At 38.8% G+C, this 25,529-nt stretch overlaps 1 protein-coding gene across 2 annotated transcripts in view; it reads right to left on the bottom strand.

Annotated features, from left to right (window-relative positions):
* Positions 1-11,718, bottom strand: part of Fstl5 (follistatin-like 5) — a 121,834-nt gene extending 110,116 nt beyond the window's left edge. For both annotated transcript variants that reach the window (XM_076762468.1, XM_076762467.1), the window contains exon 1: positions 11,335-11,718. The gene's annotated coding sequence lies outside the window, so the exon portion shown is untranslated. The remainder of the gene's footprint in view (positions 1-11,334) is intronic.
* Positions 11,719-25,529: the final 13,811 nt, after the last annotated feature.

Genomic DNA, 25,529 nt, shown 5'->3' with positions numbered 1-25,529 from the left:
TCGCGGACGCACAGTAGAAGATTCAACCCTTAAAATAATCCTAGTAGAATTCTTTGACGAATTCTTTTCTTGGAATGATAATAATCCAAAGATTATCGACGTTCCAGCCGAGTATTATTTACGAACGAAGTGTAATTAACTCTTTAAACAATTCTCTGCACTTAAGTAAATTTAAGTAAATCTGTTTTTATTCAAAAATTACCGAATAAAGTCGTGCATCGTTGGCCTATTCCTTGAGGGGAGAGACTCACCATCTATTAGCTCCTGCTTGTTTTTTTTCAAGAATAACTAAGAATTTCACTTTGAAATTTTTACACAACATTCTCAAGATGTAAAATCATTATTTTATACGAAAGAAAAAAATAAATCGATTTCTTTGATCCGTTACTCGAGTCTCTCACCTTTACGTCGACAGAAAAGGAACATTTTTTCGGCGATGTCTAATTTCCTCCGACCAGTCAGTAACAGTTCAGAGTTAACACTCCGTACAATGCACGGCTGTTTTGAGAAGATAATGCAATTCATAACGGGGCGTCGCAATGCGTTCCGTCGGCGTTTCCGCGCTCCCGGGGCGGTCCGACGACGAAAATAACAATGCTTACGACCGTTAATAATCATAAAAATGGTAATGTTAATGACGCCGTCGCGCGTGGCCGGCCGAGACATTAATGGAGAACGGGCCGCTGGAACGGGAAGCAATAATAAGAATAATGGAAACAACGACGACAGTAATGAGAACGATAATAGGAAGGAAACGCGGCGAAACGAACAGTACTGCAGTTGTAACTGCCGCGCGAGAGCGAGCGTGTTAAATTGTTTAACGAGATCATCGGCGGTTCTTCGCGCGAGTACGATTCCAAAGTGAATATCGAGTCGACTTTTTTTTATCTATTTGTATCGAGATATTTCGCGGCGTTCGATCGGAAATTTCCTTCCCCCCCCCCCCACCCCTCCCCCTCGCGTTACGCCTCGTAGTTCGTGTCGTATTGCGTTTTGTAAATAGAAGAGTTAGCGATTTTGATCGAACAGACAACAACCGGTGCGAACGGTAGAAAAAAATATACGTCGTTTTATCCCGGGGAACGTAACTTTTATTTTTCGTAAAAGAATTTGCGGATGCGTGTAATATATGGGCGCTGTTGTTCGAATACTTTCAGTACCGCGATAGGGAATATTTTGGTCCACGGTTTCCTTTTTTCATGCCATAACTGTTAACGGTACAGTAATATCCGGTGTGGGTTTTTAAGGGTTTCGAGGCCTGGTGCCGGGGAACGATTAGAGGTTCCTTTGATAAGGAAACCAGGTTATGACGGTACTTGTGGATATTTTTTTTAAGGGAGAAATGTTATCTTATCGAGTGAGTGTAATTTAATACTTGCATCGTAAAAGCTGTAGTCGAGTAATTTTTATCGACAGACGGATTAAAGCAGCAAGGAAATTTCGTGTAACGGTGTATTAAGAGACCCTACAGGATGTCCCTTTTAAAACTTTGACCCCGTTTTTCGCGAGAAACAACGCGTCCGACCTGTTTCAAGAAGACGAATAAGACTACGTTCTCAGATCTGTTTAGACTTTAAAAATTTCCTCAGCGCCAAGTGAGAGACTTTTTTAAACTGCTAAATAAATTTTCAACAGTTATATTGAAACAATGTGCTAGCACCACTTTTTCGAGCAACCGTAAAAACAACGATTTTCAAAATTTGTTCAAATGTTTTCGAACACGTTGAAATAAAACTAAAAGCTACAATATCAATTTGAGACAAAATCTGAAACGCTACTCGAAAGAGTGTACGATTTCACATGGAATGACCCTTCAGCTTTTTTCCACATTTTTTTGTCATTCTAACATGTCCAAAGTAAACAGGATTTTATACAGAATATGGTTTCAAATGTGATTTTTGGCAAACAGGGTTTCATGTACTCGCAGAAAATCGTAAAGTTATATTTCAAATTGAAATTCGGAGGTAAATATATTTGATGTTAATGTTTTACCGAGCTTCGTTTTTTTTTCTCTCGATGGGATAAAAGTTTTCAAAGGCTACTCGAAGAGTGAATTTTTTAAAATGCAATTTATGGCGTTCGTTCAGAATTACGATTATTTGTAACAGCATTTTGGAAAGTTTGCGTTCAATTAAAAAAGAAGAAATATGACTGATGTGATTTTGTTTTAATTTTGTACCGCTGGTGAATGAGATCTTACGTTGTACGAGGGAAAGATTGATAATCTAAGCATAAACAACCTTGATTAATGCGAGTTTCTCTGAAGGCTCTTGTGTCTGATGTTCACTTTAGAATTTTACTCTTGAGAGTCGGTATGGAGTATAAGTGGAGTATAACTCTTCCACGCGGGCGACCGTAGGAGAACATTCATGCTGAAAATTGTCTCGTGAGTATGGCAGGGATTTGTCGAATTATTTGTTTGCGAATACGGCGAACGGTTCAGCGGTTCAAATATTCGTCGAATAAAGTTTGAATTCTATTCGGACGTTCGACGATGCCGTTTTCTTCGAACGAACCGCCGAGTTAGTATAAAACCCAGATCCAAGAAGGTATTTTCTGTAAAACTCTGTTAACGTCACGCCTCCCGCGCGAGATTTAGATTTTATTCAATCGCCGCGCTGCATCTCAATAAGTTCCAATTGAACGTTTTCTGGTACGGTGCCCATTTCCACGTCAAACGAAGTGCCAAAATGCGTCAAATCGCACGCGATCGAACGAATGTCAGCGAAAACTGGAGGGAAACTCGGTTCTCGATTCGCTTATCACGCAATCACGAATATTTTGGCGTCCCGTTCATTTGGTTCCCCGTGGATTACGAAGACGCGTTTGATCTCGGAAGTTGACATCTCCAGAATCTCAATTATCATATATTTTCGTCTTCAAATCTGCTAGGATGTTAAATAGAACGTCTTAAATAGATTCTAATATGTTAAACTTTAAATATTTAACGCAAGATGCTTCTTGGTGAACTCTTCATATTGTACCCACGAACTACCATTCGTTTCAAGCTCGACAAAGCTTCTAAATTATTAAAAAATTAAAAAGTTTATTATGTTTCCATCAAAATGTTAAATTAAATTCATTCTCCCCAAATCCTCATTCGTGAGTCGTGATTTGAAATTTAAAAAACGATACGATGTTACTGTTCTACCATTTTCTCCTGACTATACGCGCGAGCGCAGATAAAACTTTAATGGGAGATTCTAGAGGCCAAAATAAGACGAAAATCAAGAATACCATTTTGTTGATTGAGGCGGAAAATTCGAGTAAGTGCTTAAATTTTTCGGCAAAATTAAAAAATTTTAAATCGTTCTGGAAAAATTATTTTTAGCTAGAGGGGTTAATTACAATCATTTTTTGTGGATACACATCACCTCGAAATCCTACGCATTTTCGAGAAAAAAATTCCTTACCGAAAATACAATGTCTGACCATACCATTGATATCTTTCACTGAAATTTCAAGCGTATGTTTAAAACGTCATAACTTCTGAACGGATTGGACGATTTTAATGTTTAAAAAAGCAAACAATGCGTATTTTAATGGAGTATATGTAGAAATTCTGACAATAATGAAAAAGTTGGTCCTTGACCCTGTAAAATGAGAAAAACCCCATAAAAATGGACCAATTTTCAAACAGCCATAACTCCTACAATTGTGAATATATTTCAATGAAACTTTTTTCTGAAGTAGAACTCGTAGGTACCTACAAAAAAGTATTAAACAACTTTTCTGTAGGGCGTCAAACAAAATTACTAAAAATGAAAAAGCAATTTTGAAGAAAAATTGACAGGGGGTAGGTGCCTAAATTTTTCAGCGAAAAAAAAAAATTTTAAATCGTTCTAAAAAAATTAGTTTTATCTAGGAGGGTCAATTACAATCATTTTTGGTGAATAGAAATACCCTCGAAATCCTAACCAGTTTCGAGAAAAAAAATCAATAAGTGGATAAATTTTTCGGCAAAAAAAAAATTTCAAATCGTTCTGGAAAAATTATTTTCAGCTGCAGGAGTTAATTACAATCATTTTTGGTGAATAAACATACCCCCGAAATCCCACTCACTTTCGAGAAAAAAATTCATTATCGAAAATACAGTGACTGACCATAAATGCTTCCCCTGAAATTTCATGGGTATGTTTAAAAAATCATAAGGGTGGCCGAACATCCTGTATAGCAGTTACGTAAAATTTTAACGCAGAATGGGAATAAAAACTTTCTTTGTTTTAAAGAATAAACCCTCACTCCGCCGTGGCAGTTATTTTATTCGCGTCGGAATGCCGGACATTTTCGTCTTTCGAGGACTGTTTCCTGCTTGAAAACGTTAGGAACTGCCTTTTGAATCACGGTTGGCCTCTCGAAAATCCGCCCCGCCAAATATCATTCCGCTTCTCAGCGGGAATAAATCCTATCTGGCGTTGGAAGTGGATCGTTTCCGCAAATGCCGTTCTACCTTCTTGCCATAAAGTCGACGGTTCGCAGGGAGGGCATGTTGTTCTAAAGTACGTTTAATAAAAACAAAAATAATAATAATATTCCTGTAGCTTGATGGCATTCCGCTGTCTGCACATGCGGTATATCCTGCCCTCTGGATACCTGATGCTTCTTTCTTAAATTCTTTTTCTTCTGTCTCTCGAAGCTCCTCTCCTTTCCAAAGTCCTCCGAAAGCTCTGTGTATCTCGTAACTGCAAACGTTTATCGGCTCCAACGATGTTGTGTCGGTTTCCCAATCTGGATTTCGTAACGGTCGTAGTAATACTTCAGCGTTATTGCACGCTTCTGTGGTCTTCTGTGTTCCCGGCTAGCGTCGTGTTGCATACTTCGTCGGAGTTCACAGAAGCGTTCGATACGTTTGATCACGGCCTGTTGTTAAATTACAATTTTGTCGATCGCGGTAAACCTTATTCTCCTAATATCAGAGGACAGTTCTCGCGACCAATTTAATTTACGACGCGAGAATCGTTCGAAAGAATAATCCTTTGGAGCAATTAGTAGACATTTCGAGCATTAAAATAATTAAGAGATTAGAGTGTCGCAATTTCAATTTCGCGAGTGCTCCGCGTAAATCGAAATTACAAATTTATTCCAGCAATAAATTATTTAGGACAAAACTGAGGTTTTTTATCAGTTTCCATTAACAATTTTTAAATTGTCGTCTTCCTCGCGCAACATAGATTCGAGGACCTCGATTCCAGCTCGAAAGTACTCCAGATCCGTACAATCGAAGACCTATAGCGTCAAAGTCGATGAAATAATTTCCGAGGCATCGAGTTGTAAAAAGTTGTGCGGGCCATCCCCCGCGCATCGCATTATTTTAACAATAGACGCGGTTCGAATGCTGAGTTCGATTCGAAATTTGTAATAATCGTTGCGCGTATACGTACACCGATTGCACTTAACCGATTAAGATTCTTGATCCGCTAAGTGCGAGATAGTAGATGACTTTGGTATGCTTTTGCATTGGTGCAGCGTGCGTGGTTTGCATTTAAATCCCTTCAAATCCTCCGTGTTGGTTGTCAGCTTTTCTCCCTCCACTTTGGAATTTACCTTCTTTCAGTATCTCGCTTGATTCGACCCTCCTCGTCGTGCAATCTGTCTCCGAAACTTTTTGGCTCAACGTTACCTTCTCCTTGACGTTTCGAGCATCATATTGTTACGCCCTAGCCATTTTGCTTTTACATCTTTTACATCGTTCTCGTCGCGTTTTATCAACTCCGCTCTGAACTCATACTTTCTTAATCCTTAGCGGTACGCCTGTTTGCCTGCACGGTTTATGATCCTCATTTTTCTTCGCGACTATCTTCCCCTGTTCAGCGGATTCAAAACTCGTACTTTCGTTGTTCTTACCGTTCTTGTAAATTTGACTACATCGCTCTTCCGTTTTAACGTTCTGGTTGGCTGAATGCGCCGCCAGATATCGATTCATCATCGCTGCTGCCTTGTTTACAAGGTTCTTGCATCAAAGCCTCCTATTCACCTGTTTAATTTACCCTCGTCCACTCCGTTCCCATATTCCAATAATGAATCGTGTTTCATAGATTACTACGCTTCTTGTAAACATGCAGCTCGTATTTTTCTTTTGTCTCTTCCGCAGTATTATATTTTCTCGTTTTCTCTTGTACGCGGAACACGTTAACGTCGTATTTGCCGTAAATAAAATTCAAGCTTGTGGATTTAAAAGGTCCCTGTATAGGATATACTCTTTTTACCGCTTTTAGTCTTAATACGTCAACAGAAACAACGATGTTTGTTTGTATACAAATAGCAGAAAAATTGCTTAAATCGTACTAAAAAGCATCGCACGGTTATTAAAGTGTTGAGGGATTAAGTTGTAAAATACGTTAATTAATGCTACCACATTGTCCTTGCATGTATTTCGTGCGCGTTTTCATAAATGTCTGCATGCATGATTTTAATTTTAATTAACTTTTGCAACGAAGATTGTGTACCATATGTATCGCAGGGAAAAAGAAGGAATGGTTTTGAATTAAGGGGAGTGTGGTATTCTGCGGAGAAAGCGAGACCTTCCGTGCGAGTCGCATTATTAGGTCAGACGTACTATAGTCAGTATTATAGTCAGGCTTCGTAATGCAAAATTTCTCGACGTTATCCACATTCTACTTACCCGTAGTGCCACATTTCCCTTAAACCAGGACTCTTCTTTCCTCCCTTTAATAATGCAAGTAAATAAAATGTGCATAGTTTCGAGTAATTTTGTACTACGTGGGCTGATTATACTCCACAGAATAGTCATTTATTTTCTGTAAAGTTTAATTTTGTCTAAGATTTATTCAAAGCACTTTTCAAAGCACCTAAAAATCTCCAGTATATGCTATATAGTAATTCTGTATAAAAATGTGAAATGATGATTTGTCATACGGGTCTTTACATTGGAGATAATTTTCGTTGATTACTCACCTAACATGCAGGCCATTCAGTACGACTCGTCTAGCGTGTCTGACCATTGCTCGATGTTTCTACTTGCATTGGGTGGTCGTAAGCATTCGTGTTTGCACGTCATTATTTCATTCAACTGGTTGTAATTAGTTAAACGATAATAAAGTCAATGGATAAAACAAAAATAGAATTGAGTTTTCTAATAATAGAAATTGTAACTGAGAGATGCTTAGGTGAATAATCGTAGAGGCAAAAGTTTTCTTATTTCACAGCTCATAATTATTTTACTAAAGTTAGAGTTAAATAATCTTGTGATAAATTTTACATACTTGTAACATCTCATTTGTACAAATAGGGAGTGTAGAAATTTCTTGATCAATTGAAGTTAGAATTAAATAATGTCATGATAAATTTCACATATTTGTAATCTCATTTGTGAAAACAGGGAATGTAGAAATTTGTTGATAAATTGAAGCTATAATTAAATAATGTCATGATAAATTTCACATATTTGTAACATCTAATTTGTACAAACAGGGAGTATAGAAATTTTTTGATCACTTAAAGTTAGATTTAAATATGGTCGTGATTACTTTTACATATTTGTAACATCTTATTTGCAAAAACATGGAGTGTAGAAATTACTTGATCAATTGAAGTTAGAATTAAATAATGTCATGATAAATTTCACATATTTGTAATCTCATTTGTAAAAACAGGGAGTGTAGAAATTTGTCGATCAATTGAAGCTATAATTAAATAATGTCATGATAAATTTCACATATTTGTAAAATCTAATTTGTACAAACAGGGAGAAATTTCCGGATCAGTTAATCGAAACAATTTGGGACAGCGAAATGTTAAAGTTTACAAACATCGAGCAGCCAGTACGCATCGATCGAGTTATAAAATTTCATGAAAATGGAAAGTCTCTCAGTGAAATTGCTTTATCTATCGGAAAGTCAACAGCGAACGATGTAATTGTCAATTATCGTGCCGGATATAATCTCCAGAGTCATCTAAAAAGTGGAAGGCCACGGAAAACATCCGAAAGAGCGGATCGAAGTATAAAACGGAAGGGGGTAACGGGCGGATGTAAAGAAAACGGCTATCGACGTTGCTTGCGAATTACGTGTAGAAAATTTAACGGATATTAGTCGTTCGACCGTAACAAAACGTCTGGCGTACGATTTTTTCGTCGTGTTTGCGTGAAAACATTTTTCATTCGTGAGAAAAACCAGAAGGCCAGCCTGCAGTTCGCTCTCGACCACTGGGACTCTCGAAGATTGGAAAAAGTGGCCTTTTTCGATTAATCGAGGTATAATTGCTTTGGCCGCGATGGAAAACAATATATTCGAGGAACAGCAAGTCGTACTGAAGAAATAATATCACAGTGTGTGACCAAACTATTAATTAAACATCGTGAATTAATAGTCACTTACCGTTGAAGTAAGGCCAGGCGTCGAATACATTTTTAATTAGTTTTGTTTGGGGTTTAGAATCTCTTGGACGCTCTCAATAATTCAAGTCTCTTCGGCGGGGAAAATTTAACGTTTCGCTTTGGCAATTTAATTTTAACCCCGTTAGGAAGCCCGTTTTATAAATTCTAATATGTAATTTTCACACGCGTAACTAATAATTTAGTCATCCCCTGTGGATAGCAAATTTTCGGTATCAAACACGACGGAGGAGATACTTTCGCGAATATTTTCTGCCAAAGGAGTTGGAATTCTAGTAAAAATCAACGCTATCATGAATAATGAGTAATGGACAAACACGTTTAGCGTCGTTTACAGAGGAATTTTCGAGAAGAATTTACACCACCGTATGTTGAAATGAAAATACCTTAAAATCGGGACAACGGTTCGAGGCGTACGTTGAAGTTGGTCAAAGAGTGATTATCTTTTAGAGTTTTAAAGCGGTTAACGTAATGGCCGGATTAAAAACCCGATTAAGCGTTTATTGGATGAGTTGCGACGTCGTATCGCTGAAACGAAACATTCGAATAAAATAGAATCACCGATTCCCTAAAGGAAACGAAATCAAGTTTCGCCCGATTACATAATAAGATTAATCGAACCGATGCCTCGAATCAATCGCGTAGTTGTGTCGCTGGGCATAGCTGCGAAAAATATTAATCAGAGAGGTTGACGTACATAGTTCATAGTATTATCTAATCATTTCGAGATTAAATATAATAAATCAAATGGATTGAAACTTTCTGGCTATTATCACATTGACTGCCAGTCTAAAACCGTTAAATTGTTTACGAGACCAGAAGATTGATTTTAGACAATTGTAAACTACATAACTTAAAACTTGTAATACTTGCTTTCATGACTTCACTAAAATTTATGAAGCCTATTCAAATTTATTTTCTTCAACATTTCAACTTGAGAATTGTTTTAGTTCCATTATTAAAAGTTCTGTCATACACATATGGGTGACGTGGCAGTCAAAGTGTCGTATAATTTCTTTTAATAAATAAGTTATTACGATGTAATAGTCTGGCTTCTTTTATGTCATAATTGATCCTAAGGTTGTTAGATCTTATTTGTTGAAATTGTTTGGGAAATTTATTTGTCGTTATTGGAATATTTAGGTTTCATTGATGTAAAAATTCTGCAAAGATTTTTACAGTGTGTAATAAATATTCGACTGTAATGTCACAGACTTGCTCGATTTAAGGGTAATTTTTATCCTATCTTCCCCTGAAATATCTACCCGATAATTCTCTCTGTACGCTTGATATTCGAATGCGGTTATCGTGGGTGCATTTTTGGTGATACGCGACACGAATGTGTGATGTACGTGTGAATTCTGTGAATGGCGTGTAATCTCGATGCGTATCTAATGAAATCATCGGAGTTAAATGAAACATCGCAAAGAATCGTCGTAAAAATTTGTAACATATAATGGAGAACGGAAATAAGTGTATTTCGACAATGGAAATAGTCGTCGACGAAGATTAATCAAAATAGTACTATTGTTACACAAGCAAACTTACTTATGTTACCATCCCTATAAATTTATGAGTTTTAAGTTTTTATAAAAGTTCTGCAAGCAAGTAAAACAATTTGAGGAGGATATTCAATTAACAATGCTACATTAAATCGATTTCATTCATTTCATTTTATTCCTCCATTAATTATGCATCCCATGAAATCCAGTTAATAAATAAAATATTGATCCAAGAATTCTATCATTGATACAAAATTTTGCTTCATTATATTCTAAATATTGTGTTATTGAAAAATAAATTCCTAAAATAATTGGAATAAATAATCGTTATTCCATATTAAGGCAACTGACCCTACTATTTTGACTAATTTGCATTGACACCTATTTCCGAATTTGGGCCAATTTCGGGGGTCTCCAGGCCCACTTTCGCGCCGTGGGTAGGCTTCCAGTCGTGATTCGACTCAGTGGCGTAGGACACCCCGTATACACGTACGGCGGTAGGTATCGGGGAAAGAGGAAGAGGCACTATCGTACCTTTCGTGGCGATGCAATTCCACGATCCCTGTGATCCTAGGACAACATTTCCTTACTACCGGTGTAATAAAAGGAAGAAGGAGGTGGGAGTAATACGCGAACCGTACTGCGAGCACGGATCCTTCAACGAGATACGTAATTTTATCGATCTCGCCTCGCCGTTGGTTCGTTTCCGCGCGTATGTACGTGGATACGCGACGCTGTACAATTCTGTGACCCCCTGAACACATCCACCAGAACGGTAAAAAGTGCTACCAGTGTAGAGATGCGTTCTTTCTTCAGGGGAAGGGGGAGGGAGAAAAAAAGAAAATAGTAATTCTATTGATCCGCGTACGCCGGCGATGCTCTGTTCCACCGACGGATAAATCTAGGCATTTAGCCTCGCGTACACCAGCGTATCTACAGGTGGAGGCGCCTGCGCCCCGACGCCGGAGTTTATTCGTAGACGTCACTCACACCTGCCTGACTTTGGAATACGCGGGGCTACGTGTCTCTGCGTATTCATCCCGCGCGTACTGCACCCGCAGCCAGGACCGTGGGATTCTTCTATATCAATTCAACCTGTATCCCCCCCCCCCCACCCTCCTCCTCGCGTCTCTTTCGCTCTTCCACCCCCGTTCCATCGTTCGGTAACGCGTGTTCCGACGCTCGTGGCCTCGTTTACGCATCTTTCGTTGCCCGTTTATCGCCACATTGTTAAACGCGAAACGAAAACGCGCGACCCTTTCACCCCTCCTCCTCCACCCTCCTCCCCCGTTCCCTTTCGCGTCCAAGTTTCAACAATGCACGGTAAAACAAGTATGCAAAATTATTCCGCGCGCGGTGCACGCGTTCGCGCTTTACCGCGTTTAAAACTTCACGCGTGAATTAATAGAACGAAACGTTTGGATCGATTGCCATTGTTAAAGTGACAAAATCTTGTAATGCGTAAATCGTTCGACTCACCCTATGTGCAGCGACTGGTTACGCCGAGTCAGTCTCTCGATAAGAAATCTTCACGGTCACTGCAACACTTTCCACCCTTCTTCAGTGCGAACCGATCCCCTTGCGCATCTTTGCATCGGTGATATCGACGTTATTCGCGATCTTCGATCGATCGAGGGAGAACAAGTTTGCCCGTTAGAGTGGTAAAAATTTCATATTTCCGTCGGGTTCTCGATAACGCGCCGCGCGAATCGACGCATTCGACGCCGGGGATCGACGATCGAACGAACAACGCGAACGCGTTGGGTAAATAAAAATCGAACCGATGCGCTCGCGCGTTGCTATGTAGACGCGTGCACTCGCTGCTGGAGGGTGTATGTTGTGCAACCTACCGACCGCAGTGATAGCTTGGGGTGTACTGAACATGAGGAGAGGGTTGGAAAACGACGTGGAATCGCACCTAACCTTACCTAACCGAGTGGCAGTGGCGCAGCGTGTGCCCTTCAGTCGCGCCTGCGTAGCCACAGTCACGCTCAAACTTTCCCGACAGTTCGAGCAATCGGGAAGGAAAGTGGAAACGGGATTAACTAATACGTTCGATTCCAATTGGATATTCGGATCTACCCGAGGAATCTCTCGAGTTTGGTTTCGTGCGGTGTTCCCCGGACACGAGCGACGTTCCGATAGTTTCGAACTTTTTATATAGCTTTAACTCTTCCGTACTCGGGATAAAAATTGTAACGCGGTTTGCGCGACCCCAAACCGTAATTCATGAGCGAAGGCAACTATTTTATAGGTATAAAACAATAAAGAAAAGACGGGTGACAATTTTAACTTGGTAGGGTTGATGAAACCCTCAAATTGCCTGCGAAAACGATACTTTGTTTCTGGACAATTGGGAACTAATGTAAAATTAGTCACAAAACTTATTTTTATGGGGGAAAAATTAATGAGCTGCATGAAGATTTAACATGCTAACGTTTAAAGAATTGATTGCCAGACCCAACCCCTTAAATTATTTACATAAATTGTAATTTGTACTTCGATTGGAAACTAGCATATCCACAATTTGTTATAGAATGTATTTTTACAACAAAATAATAAATGGAATCTACGAAGATAATTGACAATTTTAACATGCTAACGTTTAATGCATTGATTGTCAGACCCAACCCCTTAAATTGTCCATGATAATTGTATTTCGTTCGTACTTTGATTAGAAACTAACATATTCACAATTTGCCATAGAACTTATTTTTACAGCAAAATAATAAATGGCCTCCACGAAGATAGATGACAATTGTAACATGTTAATATTTAACGCTTTGATTGTCAGACCAAACCCCTCAAATTGTCCACGAAAACGATAGTTTTTAAATAATTGAAACCTAGCCTACCCAGAATTACTCATAATAATAAGTGTAATAATGTAATGTAAAATAAGTGTAATAATTACATTTATTTTCACAGCTTCGTTAAAATTCAAGGATCTATCTATTTTCTTTGACATCTAATCTTGAGAATTAATTTTTTTAACTCCTCAGGGAACAATCATATCACAAGGTGTCCCGTAGCATGTGGGATCCACTCCAGAGATGAATTCTACAGAAGATAATAACAAAAGTTCATATAAACATGTGCCCTATTCAACCCCATTTTCCTTCTTGAAAACATTGTACCTATTTACCTTCCCAATATTTGTTAAAAGTAACTTTCTTGCATCTAAGGATAAGTCTGGAGACGTCCTACAAGTGGCTGTCTTACCCTCTCTATTTGACAAGATATTATTTATAATAATAAACCTATATTCATGGTTCATATCTGCTACTCATTGACTAGACAAAGTTTCCATTTTCACACATGATGTATTTCAATAATCTGATACATAGTACTCTAATGTTCATAGGAAGTATTTACAGAATTAAAATACAAGATTGAACGTCAAATATTGGGCTCTGATCATAAATAGTTGAGTGAAATCCAACTATCCTCGTCTTTTAAAAGAATTATTCCAACACAGAACTCGCTATAACTTGAAAATGGGGTCAAATAGAACATACGTTTCTATGAACTTTTGTTACTGTTTTTTTGTGTAGAATCTATCTCTATCCCACGTGCTACGGGACACCCTGACATAAGTGACATGGCAATATGTTAAATCATCGTGGACAAGTTTTATCATTATTTTAAATAAATAACGAAATGCGTGTGTATTTTGGTTTTTATCTTTCGAGGACGTTCTTCAATTTTTTCCATATCGTACAGGAGTCCAGTCAATAAGAAAAAAGGATTAGGATTTTTGTGGAGAGATTTATTTTAAAGGTTTTAGAATTTTGTTATATTTTTTAACGAAAGTAAGTTTAACTTTTTGGGGATCTGATGACCAGGCAAAAGTTTGGTGCAAACCAAACGACGCAACGAACTAAATCCCAACAATTTGTATAGCTCAATTAATCACTGGGGTGATAAAGTGTTGGTAAACTGCACTTTGTCACGGAAACTATGGATAGAGTAATGTATTTAGATGTTACAAAAAATGATCTGCAGTATAGAGCTAAAGAAATGAGTATTATAGATGCTTTTCTTTGCTATCAAGATAGCTATTCTAAGTGTAAATTAGAGAATGTACTATAATTGCATTTAAATCCAACTGAGATGATGTTGAATAGAGTTGATGATAGACTTGCAAAACAGATTGAAGAAAGATTAATTAAAAAAGAATCGTATAAATTAGGAAGCAAAAAGAATATCCAATGAAATATCAATTGTAATGAAACTTGTACGAAATTTGCCAATGATTTTTTAAGTAAAAGTATGCAAATATTAATGAAGAATCTAAACTATCAATTTTTTAATAAAACAATATTACAGCCCTTTTATTCTCTTTCACATGTTGTAATCTTCTAACGAACGTAGAAAATATTTTTTACTTTTTGAAACCTTATTTTACGATACAATGCGATATTTGCGTTCTGACATTGCAATCCTGTGAAAAACGAGCGAGACTCTTATTTATTGTTGTTTTTCCCTCCAATTGTTACGTTTGGTGATAAATTTCAGTCTTCGTAGAATGGAATGTCGTGCCTATTTTAGTACAATGTTTGCAGAAGCTTATGTATTACGGTGCTTTTCGAACGTGAACAGTCACGATGTACGAATAGTTATGCCTCGCGAGTTCGAAGTAGGTCATAATGCAGCAGTAGCTATTCGAAACGAACAAAAAGCTTAGGGCGATGATGCAACTATCGAACGTACTGCATGTCGCTTGTTCAAGGAACATCGAAGAAGAGATACCTCAAAAATCGAAAAGTTCGAGGGCGAGAATAAAAGTGGACAAAAGCGTTTTTAATATAGAATAAAATGACAACGAAAATGATTTTGGACGCCTTCTTTCCGAATATCGGATTTCCCTGCAACGTCACACACGTCAAATGCTCTAAAAAATCACATAAATAGATGCAAAGCAATAAAAATAGATAGAAGTTGTTTTAAATATTAATTGCAAAGAAGACAAATATAAATGAAAGACTATAATTGAAGCTTAAATTGAGGTATATTAAAATTTAATTTTCTGTAATTTTAACATAATCGTAGGAGCAGATAATATACGAGGAATATTTATTGCATTCCATAGTAAAAGCCATTAGGTTTATACATTATCAGTTTATACGATTAAATTCTAAATTCGATACTTTTGAATTTCGGAGTTGATTGCTTCAACTATAAATTAAATTATTCTATTCACATAAAGAGCGATATGTTATTTGAATTTATTTATAATAGAGTTATTTATTAATGCGTCATTAATTTTAAACGCGAATTTGCAATGCATTGCATTAACGTCGAAGTTATTGATATTATCGAAATTACAAAATATAGATTATCATCGTTGATTAAAGCAAAATATATTATTTAGAAGTATTAAGATGAAAATTGATAAAAAATTCTCTTTCAATATTATCGTAAAGTGTCAATGTTTCTCAAGAAATGCCTTTTCTTAAATTAGGAAAGTATTTAATTGAAAAAGGGCATTTCTCGATGTTTCTTTTCTATTTAATTTTTTATATCTAAGCGAATTATTGCAGTATAACATTAACAATTCATCATTTTCAGATTATAAAATTGCGAGGCTGAAAGAGCAGATTTCGAGAAAGGCTCGTAATTCAAGGAGCTCCTCGATTGAAGAAAATCCATGAAAATCAACTCGAAAATATGCATCATAATTCAGCGAGGACCATTCAACTATTCCCAATCGTTTAAAAGTTGGAAAGTAACAAAATTTGATGAATGCCGCGCGAATGAAATGAAAAGCAACAAAACGACTGGTGGAAGTCCTATTCATCCCTGATAATTCGTCACAAATATGATAATTCTCTGAATCGTAAACTTGCTTCTTTGAAAAATTGCAATAGGGCCACAGTTTTCTTTCTACCAAACGGTCGAGCAATTTTTGTATAAAAAATTTTACACCGCCGCGTAATAACAATGTTCATTGCTGGTTTTCTTAACAATGTTCAAGAACGTTGTTAAGAAAACCAGCAACTGAGAAAAATGGGGATCTCGACCGTTCTGAATTCGCAATACAGATGTTTCGAAGCTTTCATTTGCATTCTGCGTGCGCTGGTTCGAATATCTTTCCGCAAGATCTTTGTAAATTGGTAACAAGTGCTTCTGAATGAAGTGCAGTTGAGTGCTTCAAATTTTTCACATTACCAGCAGTCTCCAGGACAAGCCACTTACATCAACTATCTGCTCTCGATGGACAATTTTGATGCAACTACATTTCATTTGCGGAGCATCGATGATAAAAAGTGGCCATTACAGACTTTTCCATTTCATTAACTGATTTAGGATTCCTTCTTGTCATCCATCCATAATACTTTGCAAGTTCTTTCGCAAGTACGTTCGATAATTTCCCTTTTTCTTCGAGTTCATCTGTTTCTCTACATGTCGAAGATTGACTCCATACGTTCTTTTTTTTCCACGCGACCAACACACACTCTTTTAATTGTTTCGATCGCTGGCTACAATCGCGAAACCTATTCGAGAGATCCAATTATTTCGAAAAATTATTCCGTTCGGATCGTTTCATCAGTCATATTCAGAACCTACGTTCAATTGATGCTTTCACATAAATACGTTTCCGTAGAGTCTTTGGTTGTGCTCGAAACATTCGTACAGTCCCAAAATACAACCAAAACGCAAGTCAGTTTCATTTATTTCATACGCGTAATTCAATTTCAACGGGATTCTATTTCATCGCATTGTTGTATGCAAACGTACATGAATATACTACAGCAGTGATTCTTAATTTTTATTTTCTTAAAATACTAGTTAAATCTATATTTTCCATAAAAATACGTTACTAAATAAGAATAAGGTAGAAAAAAAGAATAGTATAAATATCAATAAGTAACCAATTGCCACTATAATTAAAAATTTTATATCGATTAATTTTTAACAAATTTCTATTCAAATTAGAAAAATGAACATATTATTTCAAGCAAGATCTTTCCAAAAATATATATCGTAGGTCGAATGTTAGTTTAATATGAAAAATAGTTTCAAACTGATATGGCATATGCAATTAATAATAATTTAGTACTATTCTAGTAAATTATTTATTACACATGATTCTATCTTTCTCTTTGATTATGGGAATTCACAGTGAAAAGGAAGTACGATGTTAACGCAAGTATGTTTAGAATTTCTGCTTTAATTAATTGTGATATTTTGATATCAGTACGTAGTAAAGCTGGCTTTCTAATGGAATAGTTTCATTCGCGACGTGTATTAATTATTTGCTTAGAATGCTTTCATACGACTCGATATCTACCTTTACATGGTAAACTGCGATAAATCATGGTCCAGCATGACAATATGGCAATCTATTACATGTATCATTTTAACAACGAAGCATACTGTTAAACAGGACTGCTTCTATAAAAATTTGATTTAGGTAAAACGAATTTTGAAATAAAATAACGAAACTTTAAAAAATTGAAATAATAACATAGATTTCACTCTTATCGACGTAATCTTCGTATCCAGTTTTGTGAAATCTATCTTATGCGAGTAAGGTACGCTATAAACTGAAGTACGGCGGTTTTCTACATGTACAACTGAGGGATATAGTCATGAGGGTATAGTCACAGACGATTGTACAAAAAGATACGTATTAACAAAAATTAACGAATAGAAAATGAGTAATACTACAGATACGGAGGTCATACATATGTGTCTTGATAAATCTAAAAATTGATTCATAACAGAGTTATCAGACGACAGACCGGTGCCCAGAGTAAGCTTACCCCTCCATTTACACACACCAATTCTCAGCCATGAGTACGTGAGATGAATGTGAGTCTTTCTTTCTTGCTTTCGAAATAGCTGAAATCCGATTTGTGTCAACCTGCATACGATTTTGAGTCTCAACTGCCCAGGCATTTTTATTTTCCAACCCACGTATACCTGTTACACATAAACGAGGTAAAAAGTACACTCTTCCAAAGTGGAACAAAATGTTAAAAAGATCATGCATCAAATTGTAAAGGGATCCTCGTAAGAAGACTTTAATCTTCGTAATGGTTTTAATGGGTCGATGACCAATGACTAACTTATGGTCACTGGTGGTCAACAGTGAGGTTGACGTCAAGATCAGCGGTCCAGTGAAGATCCAGAAATGGTCAAGAGGTGGGACCAATCGAAATAATGTTGTTCTCTAGACCAAGCAGTTCTTAACTCTTCACGTTGATACTGTCTCCCCACTCTTCGACTTCCCCACTCGAAGACTACCGCTGGACAAATTCTTCAGTACCCCTGGGGCGTCCAGGGGAATCGGGTCTCGCGGGCCTAAGTCAGGCCATTCGTGGAGCGCTGACCACTGGGGACCAGGAGTGACCAGGAGTGACCAGAACTGACCAGAACTGACCACTACTGACCAGTGCCGGACCGTGATGACCACTGGTAAGAATTATTTAAAATTGCTCTCCCCACTTCTATTTTGTCGTTTGATACCAATTGAACATTATGGAACTGTCTATCGCTTTTGCTAAATTACGAATCGTTTCTTATGTTACAGCTGGACCTTTGGTGCTTCCTTGGTAATGGTAACTAATGCTCAACAAGTAGTAAGCCCACTTTACTTATTTATATTATTATCACGAAATTGACCAGTTTATTTTATTTGTTTGGTCATAATTCAATGTTCTTTGACTGTCCGGTTCTAGCTGATTATTATGTTTTTCTCCTCTATTTCTACTACTGCCTTATTTTTTGAATTTGCATGATTGTATCGAATCATATACCATTTTTGTTTGTATACTATTTTATGGATTTTGATGTCACTGATTAGAATAGGATTTTTATTCTTGTGCTATTTCGCTCAGACATTTTGTTTAATTCTTGGATATTTTCACTCTTTGATTTCATCGTTGGATTTTCAATTCTGCTCCATCTTTGTTTCTGTTCGTCTTCGTTGGTATGGTTCTTCAGATAATTTTTGTAATCGTTTGCTATTTTACTTCGACATTATACCATGAATTTTTATCTCTCGTTACGCAAGTATAGGTAGGATGCTTTGTTTGTATCATGTGTAAATTTTGTACATTTCCTTAGGTAGGTCTAACATCGAGAATCTTATAGATTCTCACTCTTCGATACATCAGCACGACAAATTATTCCATCGCTTTGTCTAGTTTGCATGGTGTTTATTAAATTTCCTTTCGTATGTCACTAATATGTATATCAATTTTAGTTTCAGATTATTCGCAGGGACATCGATGGAAAACACCACAACCACAGGGGGACATTTAATTCTAAGTCGATTAGATTTAAGCTTCGTCGCGAATCTTAAAATTAACGTCGAAGATTTCTTTATTGTACATATTTCCGCATCCTACCAAGCAATTATTAAACAAGTAGCTTCTTCTCTCGTTATTTCGTTTCTTGCTTCGGTCACCACTGTTTCATCGATTGAAACATGTGATCGGCCGTGTATTTGGTCCGAAAGATCTAATCGCCTTCCCTTGGTAAGCTTGATCGAGGGAAAACGGCACTTCGCTGGAAGGTGTGGAGTTTCCGTATTCTGCGGAAACGCATACCTTCCAGCGGAAGTCGACACTGATTCAGGTACTCTCTCTTTGTCAGACAGCCTAAGTCGGGTCCTTCGGGCTCCCGACGGGTTGCGTTGGAGAAATGGAGACCTCGATTCAGAGTTGCAGTTATCTGTTTTCTTGTTGAGATCGAGTTAGCAAAGGCAGTAGGTTCGATCCTCGGATCCGCTGCACGGTTCAGCGTCGCGTCGCGTCGCGTATCCCACGATTTAGCTTCATCCCTCTTTTTAACCACATAATTGCTTGGTACAACTAACATCCAAGGAACTTTGTTTCCTTCTATCGTCCGAATTTTAGATTCAACTTGACTAGTCTTGAGCTTCGACGTTAATTTTAAGTCCCTATTGTATGCGTCTCCCAATATTGCCAAGTAATTATTTAACAAGTAGCTTCTCTCGACTCGTTCTCTCGTTTCTTGCTTCGGTCACCACTGTTTCGTCGAACGAAACATGTGATCGGCCGTCCAGTTTGTCCGAAAGATCTAGTCACCTGCCAATGATAGATCGATTTCTAGAAATAGAAATCAATCTACCAAGGGCAGTGTCGATTCGATCCGAAGATCTGCTGTACGGTTCAGCATCGCGTTGCGTCGCGTCTCCCATAATTTAGCTTCACCCCTTTTTAAACGAAATAATTACTTGGTACAACTAAACTAGAAGATCGAAGGAACATTGCTTCCTTCTATCTCTCTAATTTAGTAATTTAGCTTCTAAGAATGTAAAGGGGAGATCGATGGAACTGTGATTCCATTTATCTCCCTTCAGGTCTCCGCTCGCAGCAACCTCCTCGTGGTGAGACCTGGTAATCGGTATCACCCACGATGGAAAAGTTATTCTTCGTGGGTGACACCGAGCTAATGGCTGCGAATTTAGAATTGTTTCTTGATATCACAAACGAACTTAGATTTATAGTTAGGCACGTGTTTAGTTAACCATTATGTTAAGCAGGTTGTTTTTATTTGACGACAAATTCTTTTAAAAATTCTTTCAACCTTCTTCGTTGGTTGTGCATCTTTCATTAGTTGTACTTTCGTTTGTTACTTCGTTGACCAACGATCGTTGGTCACAGAAGATCTTTATTAATGGATGGTGGTTGGAATTCGGTTAGGGCGGGTCTCCACTCGCAGCAACCTCCTCGTGGTGAGACCTGGGTAATATTATTTAACGTTTAATTAATAATCGTATCACTCTTGGCTGGGTAATGCAATTATTAATTAAAAACTAAATAATATTAGCAAATTGGCTGCGATCCGCTTTGCATAGGTCATTATAAATATAGTGCTTCTTCGTTAGATTAATTTTGATTCTCATTGGGGAAAGTGAACCCTTACGTGGCGCGTCACCCACATGGTGGATAGAGACAGCTGCTGGGATAGTATGCGAGGGTCATCAGCCTGAGAAGCCTGACCTACTACCATCTGCCAGCCTCCGCTGGCTTCTGCTGACGTTGCTGACCATTCCTGATACTCCTGACAACATATAACAACTACGACTGGCTACTGCCAGCCTCTCCCAGCCTCTGCTGGTCACTGTTGACCACCGCTTATATTTCTGACAACGTATAACGATTACTACTGACTTATGCCTGCCTCCGCTGTCCTCTGCTGACCGCTGCTGGTCTCTATATGCCTCTACTCGTGGCAAACTTGAGTTAACAGGTAATGTCATAAAACTGTTTTACCCACTTATACTCCTTTTTACCTGAAATATAAGATAGAGAGTACGAGGCACAAGGTATGACTACATGTACTTTTGTATTTTCCTACAGGCCTTCGCTGGCCTCTGCTGACCGCTGCTGATCACTCTTGATATTTCTGACAACGTATATCGATTACTACTGACTTCTGCCTGCCTCCGTTGGCCTCCGCTGACGCTGCTGACCACTCCTGATACTACTGACAACGTATAACGATTACTCCTGACTTCTGCTAGCCTCCACTGGCCTCTGCTGACCGCTGCTGGTCTCTACATGCCTCTACTCGTGGCAAACTTTAGTTAACAGGTAATGTCATAAAACTGTTTTACCCACTTATACCTCTTTTCACCTGAAGTATAAGATAAAGAGTACGAGATACAAGGTATGACTACATGTACTTTTGTATTTTCCTACAGGCCTTCGCTGGCCTATGCTGACCGCTGCTGATCACTCCTGACACTTCTGACAACGTATACCGATTACGAGTGGCTATTGCCAGTCCCTCCCAGCCACTGCTGGTCTCTGCTGACCACCGTTTATATTTCTGACAACGTATAAGGATTTGTACTGACTTCTGTCAGCTTCCGCTGGCCTGTACTGACCGCTGCTGACCACACCTGCCACTTCTAACAACGTATACCGATTACGACTGGCTACTGTCAACCTCTCCCAGCCTCTGCTGGCCACTACTGACCAACGTGTATATATCTGGCATCGTATAACGATTACTACTGACTTCTGCCAGCCTCCGCTGACCTCTGATGACCGCTGCTGACCACTCCTATTACTTCTGACAACGTATAACGCTTACTACTTACTACTGCCAGCCTCTGCTGACCTCTGCCAGCATCTCCTGGCCTCACCTGGCCCCTGCCAACATCTCACGACGTCAGCTGACCATTGCTGACCACTGCTGACCGTTGCAGACAACTTATGACATGTTATAATGTAATATAATATGTTTATATGTATTAAAGTTTTGTATAATGTAAATCTACACCAATAAATGTTATAATTTAAACAAATTCTATCTGTTCTCATCATTTTTTACCTTCTTTTCCTCTCCGAATCATTTCCTTAGTTATAAGACTCCCTCAGAAGCGCTCGACCGATTCTCCGTATCTTTAAAAATTTTCTAAGTTCCCCGGAATGATTTCAAATCTCCCGCCGCCAGAAAATTTCTGCGAATTCCTGGAAATGACGTCATTTCCAAGAAATCCCACGAATTCCTGGAAATGACGTCATTTCTAGGAATTCCTGAAATTTCTCGGAATCCCTGAAACAGATCGGAAAACCCTGAAACTTTACGGGAGCCCTGAAATTTCTCGGAAACCCTGAAAATTCTTGGAATCCCTGAAATTTCTCGGAATCCCTGAAACTTCTTGGAAGTTTCAGGCAGCAGCCGCGGCCTGAATTTTTCGGCAAAAATTTTAAAGAGCCCCCCCCTGAAATCTTTCCCGGGCACTTTGACATTTCTCTGGAAGAACCCATCCGGCAGCCCGGGCTTTCATCTTTCCTGCCAGCCCGTCAACCGCCAGTGCCTCGTGCTAGCTGTGGGACTTTGAAATTTTTCCGCCAAGTGTTTGTTGTCCTCCTGCCAGCCGTGGAACTTAGAAATTTTTCTGGAAGATCGTCGCTGGCCCCTTCTCCGCTCTCCTGGTAGTAGTCGCCATTCGCCATTGTTGTTGTCTCCTGCCGGCTGTGGAACTTAGAAATTTTTCGGGAAGGAACATCCCGAAAATTTTGCAGCGACCCCCCCCCCCCCCCCACTGGGTGGGAGACCGCCAGCCAGACCTGGCCGGACCCCCACCCCCCTCCAGGGGAGGACCAGCTCCTGCCGGCTCCGCTGCTGCTGGAGATGTTGCTGCTAGGAAGGCATGTCATGAAATGGCCCATTTAGAGTTGGGTTAACGAGTGTATATATAGAAACGAAGGCCCGAGCGAGCACTTGTGAGAAAGCCTAGGCGGCGGCAAATTCGAAATCTTTCCGCGGGACTTTGAAAATTTTTGCCTCTGGCAAGCGGCGCAATATTTGAAATCTTTCCGGGGAACTTAGAAAATTTTTGCCTCTGGCAGCTAGTACGCGGAGCTGGCGTTTACCTATCGACCATAGCTATGACGCTGACGGTTTCAGGTCCATTTTAGACTTGAAAATTTTTATCTCTGGCAGCTAGTACGGGAGCTGACGTTTACTGAATGAATGAATAAGTATCTCTAATCGACCATAAGTAAGACGCAGATGTTTTATGTCCATTTTAGACTTTGTTATCACGAGGAAATGAAATGGGAAGGGGTGGCACGTATCTTATAAGTAAGAGAATGGTTTCGAGAGGAAAGGAAAGGTAGAAATGATGAGAACACATAGCATTCTTTGAAATTATATCATTTATTGCCATAGATTTACATTATACAAAACTTTAATACATATAAACATATTATATTATATTATATCATTTCACAAGTTGTCAGCAACGGTCAGCAGTGATCGACACTGGTCAGCTGACGTCGGGAGATGTTGGCAGAGGCCAGCTTAGGCCAGGAGACGCTGGCAGAGGTTAACAGAAGAAGGCAGGAGTCGTAGTAATCATTGTACGTTGCCAGAAATATAAGCGGTGGTCAGCAGAGGCCAGCAGTGGCAAGCAGAGTTCACCAAGGGCGAATAGTAGCAAATAGTAAGCGTTATACGTTGTCAGAAGTATCAGGGGTGGTCAGCAGCGGTCAACAGAGATGAGCAAAGGCATGCGAAGGCAAACAGAAACCTGCAAAGGCAAGCAGAGAATTGTAGGGGCATGCAGTAGCAAGTATTAATCGTTACACAATATCAGAAATACCTGCAGTGGTCAGTAGCATCCGGCAGAGGCCAGGAAAATTCAGCAGAGACAAGCACACGCTGACACAGATTAGCAAAGACTAACAGAGGTTAGGAGAAGTCAGTAGTAATCGTTATACGTTGTCAGAAATATAAGCAATGGTCAGCAGAGTCCAGCAGAGGCAAGCAGTAATCAGGAGCAGTAATCAGGAGCAGTCAGTAACAGTCGCAGTATGGTGTCAAAAGTTGTCGGGAGTTCTGTACTTTTGTCAGCACTGGTCATGAGAGGTTATCAGAGGCAAATAGAAACCAGGAGTAATTTGTAGAGTTCAATAATGAACTCTACGAAAGGAAAGTAAAAATACCTGGGCAGTCGAGATTCCGAATCGTATGCCGTTGACGTGAGATTGGATTTCAATTGTTCAAAAGCAAGAAGGCAAATGTGAGCCTGCCTCTATTAACTCTCACGAGACGTGTCCACGGTCCACCCGGCGCTCTGTCTGGCATCACTGGTTTATACCACAGATGACAGATCACGCGTACGTGAGCTCGTTCTATATCGGAAGGGCGACGAAAGTAAACTGACTGCTCTCCTTCAAGTCTCTCAAGCTACGTCGTGAGATAGTTCGTTATTTCCAACGCTAGATGGCGTTTATTTACCGACCTTAAACCCTCTGGTGCTAAAACGCCCAAGTTTGTCGTGGAATAGATCGTTACCTTCAACGCTAGATGGCGCCTATTTACTGATCTCAAGCCCCCTGGTGCTAAAACGCCTAAGCTTGTCGAGAAATCCATCTAGCGTGCACAATACGAACTATTCCACGACAAACTTGGGCATTTTAGCACCAGGGGGCTTGAGATCAGTAAATAGGCGCCATCTAGCGTTGATGGTAACGAACTATTCCACGACAAACTTGGGCGTTTTAGCACCAGAGGGTTTGAGGTCGAAAAATAAGCGCCATCTATCGTTGAAAATAGCGAACTATTCCTCGACAAACTCGGTCGTTTTACCATCCGGATTTCCAAAGTGCTCGGAACATTTCCAAAATGTTGGCGGCCTTGTGAAGAGCTGGCATGTATCTTACAGCTAAGGGAATAATGGGGAGAGGAAAAGAAAGGTAAAAATAATGAGAACACATAGAATTCTTTGAAATTATATTATATATTTTTGTATCACTCGTAACATTACCAACAGGTTTAGAAATGAATTTCAATCCCTTCCCCATAATCAACTCGCATGTATTTACGCACACGTTACAACTATCTGCCCATCAATACTAATTCAGTGAATAGTTTCTCAACTGACCACCATCCATGAGAATAGAACGCTATAATCAAGTAATGGGGCTCTAGATCCCCAGAAAAATGGGCCGAAAAAATATATTCGATGTAAGGTCTGCTCGTATATCTCGTCTATGGTGTAAGGTCTACCTCGTCTATGATAGCATCAAGAAAAAATGTTTAAAATAAGATATATTGTTTGATCCCTTGGTACTTGCACTATGCAAGCATTCCTTCAATTCGTACATGTTCATTATTTCACCATATTTTTTATATCACGTAACATCGAATCAGTGTTTAAATACATTAACTTCAGA

This window comes from Colletes latitarsis, chromosome 3, assembly GCF_051014445.1.
Source record: "Colletes latitarsis isolate SP2378_abdomen chromosome 3, iyColLati1, whole genome shotgun sequence".
In the NCBI taxonomy this organism is placed as follows: Eukaryota; Metazoa; Arthropoda; class Insecta; order Hymenoptera; family Colletidae; genus Colletes; species Colletes latitarsis.
The sequence above is the reverse complement of the archived record's forward strand: the minus strand, read 5'-3'. Positions and strand labels throughout refer to the sequence as shown.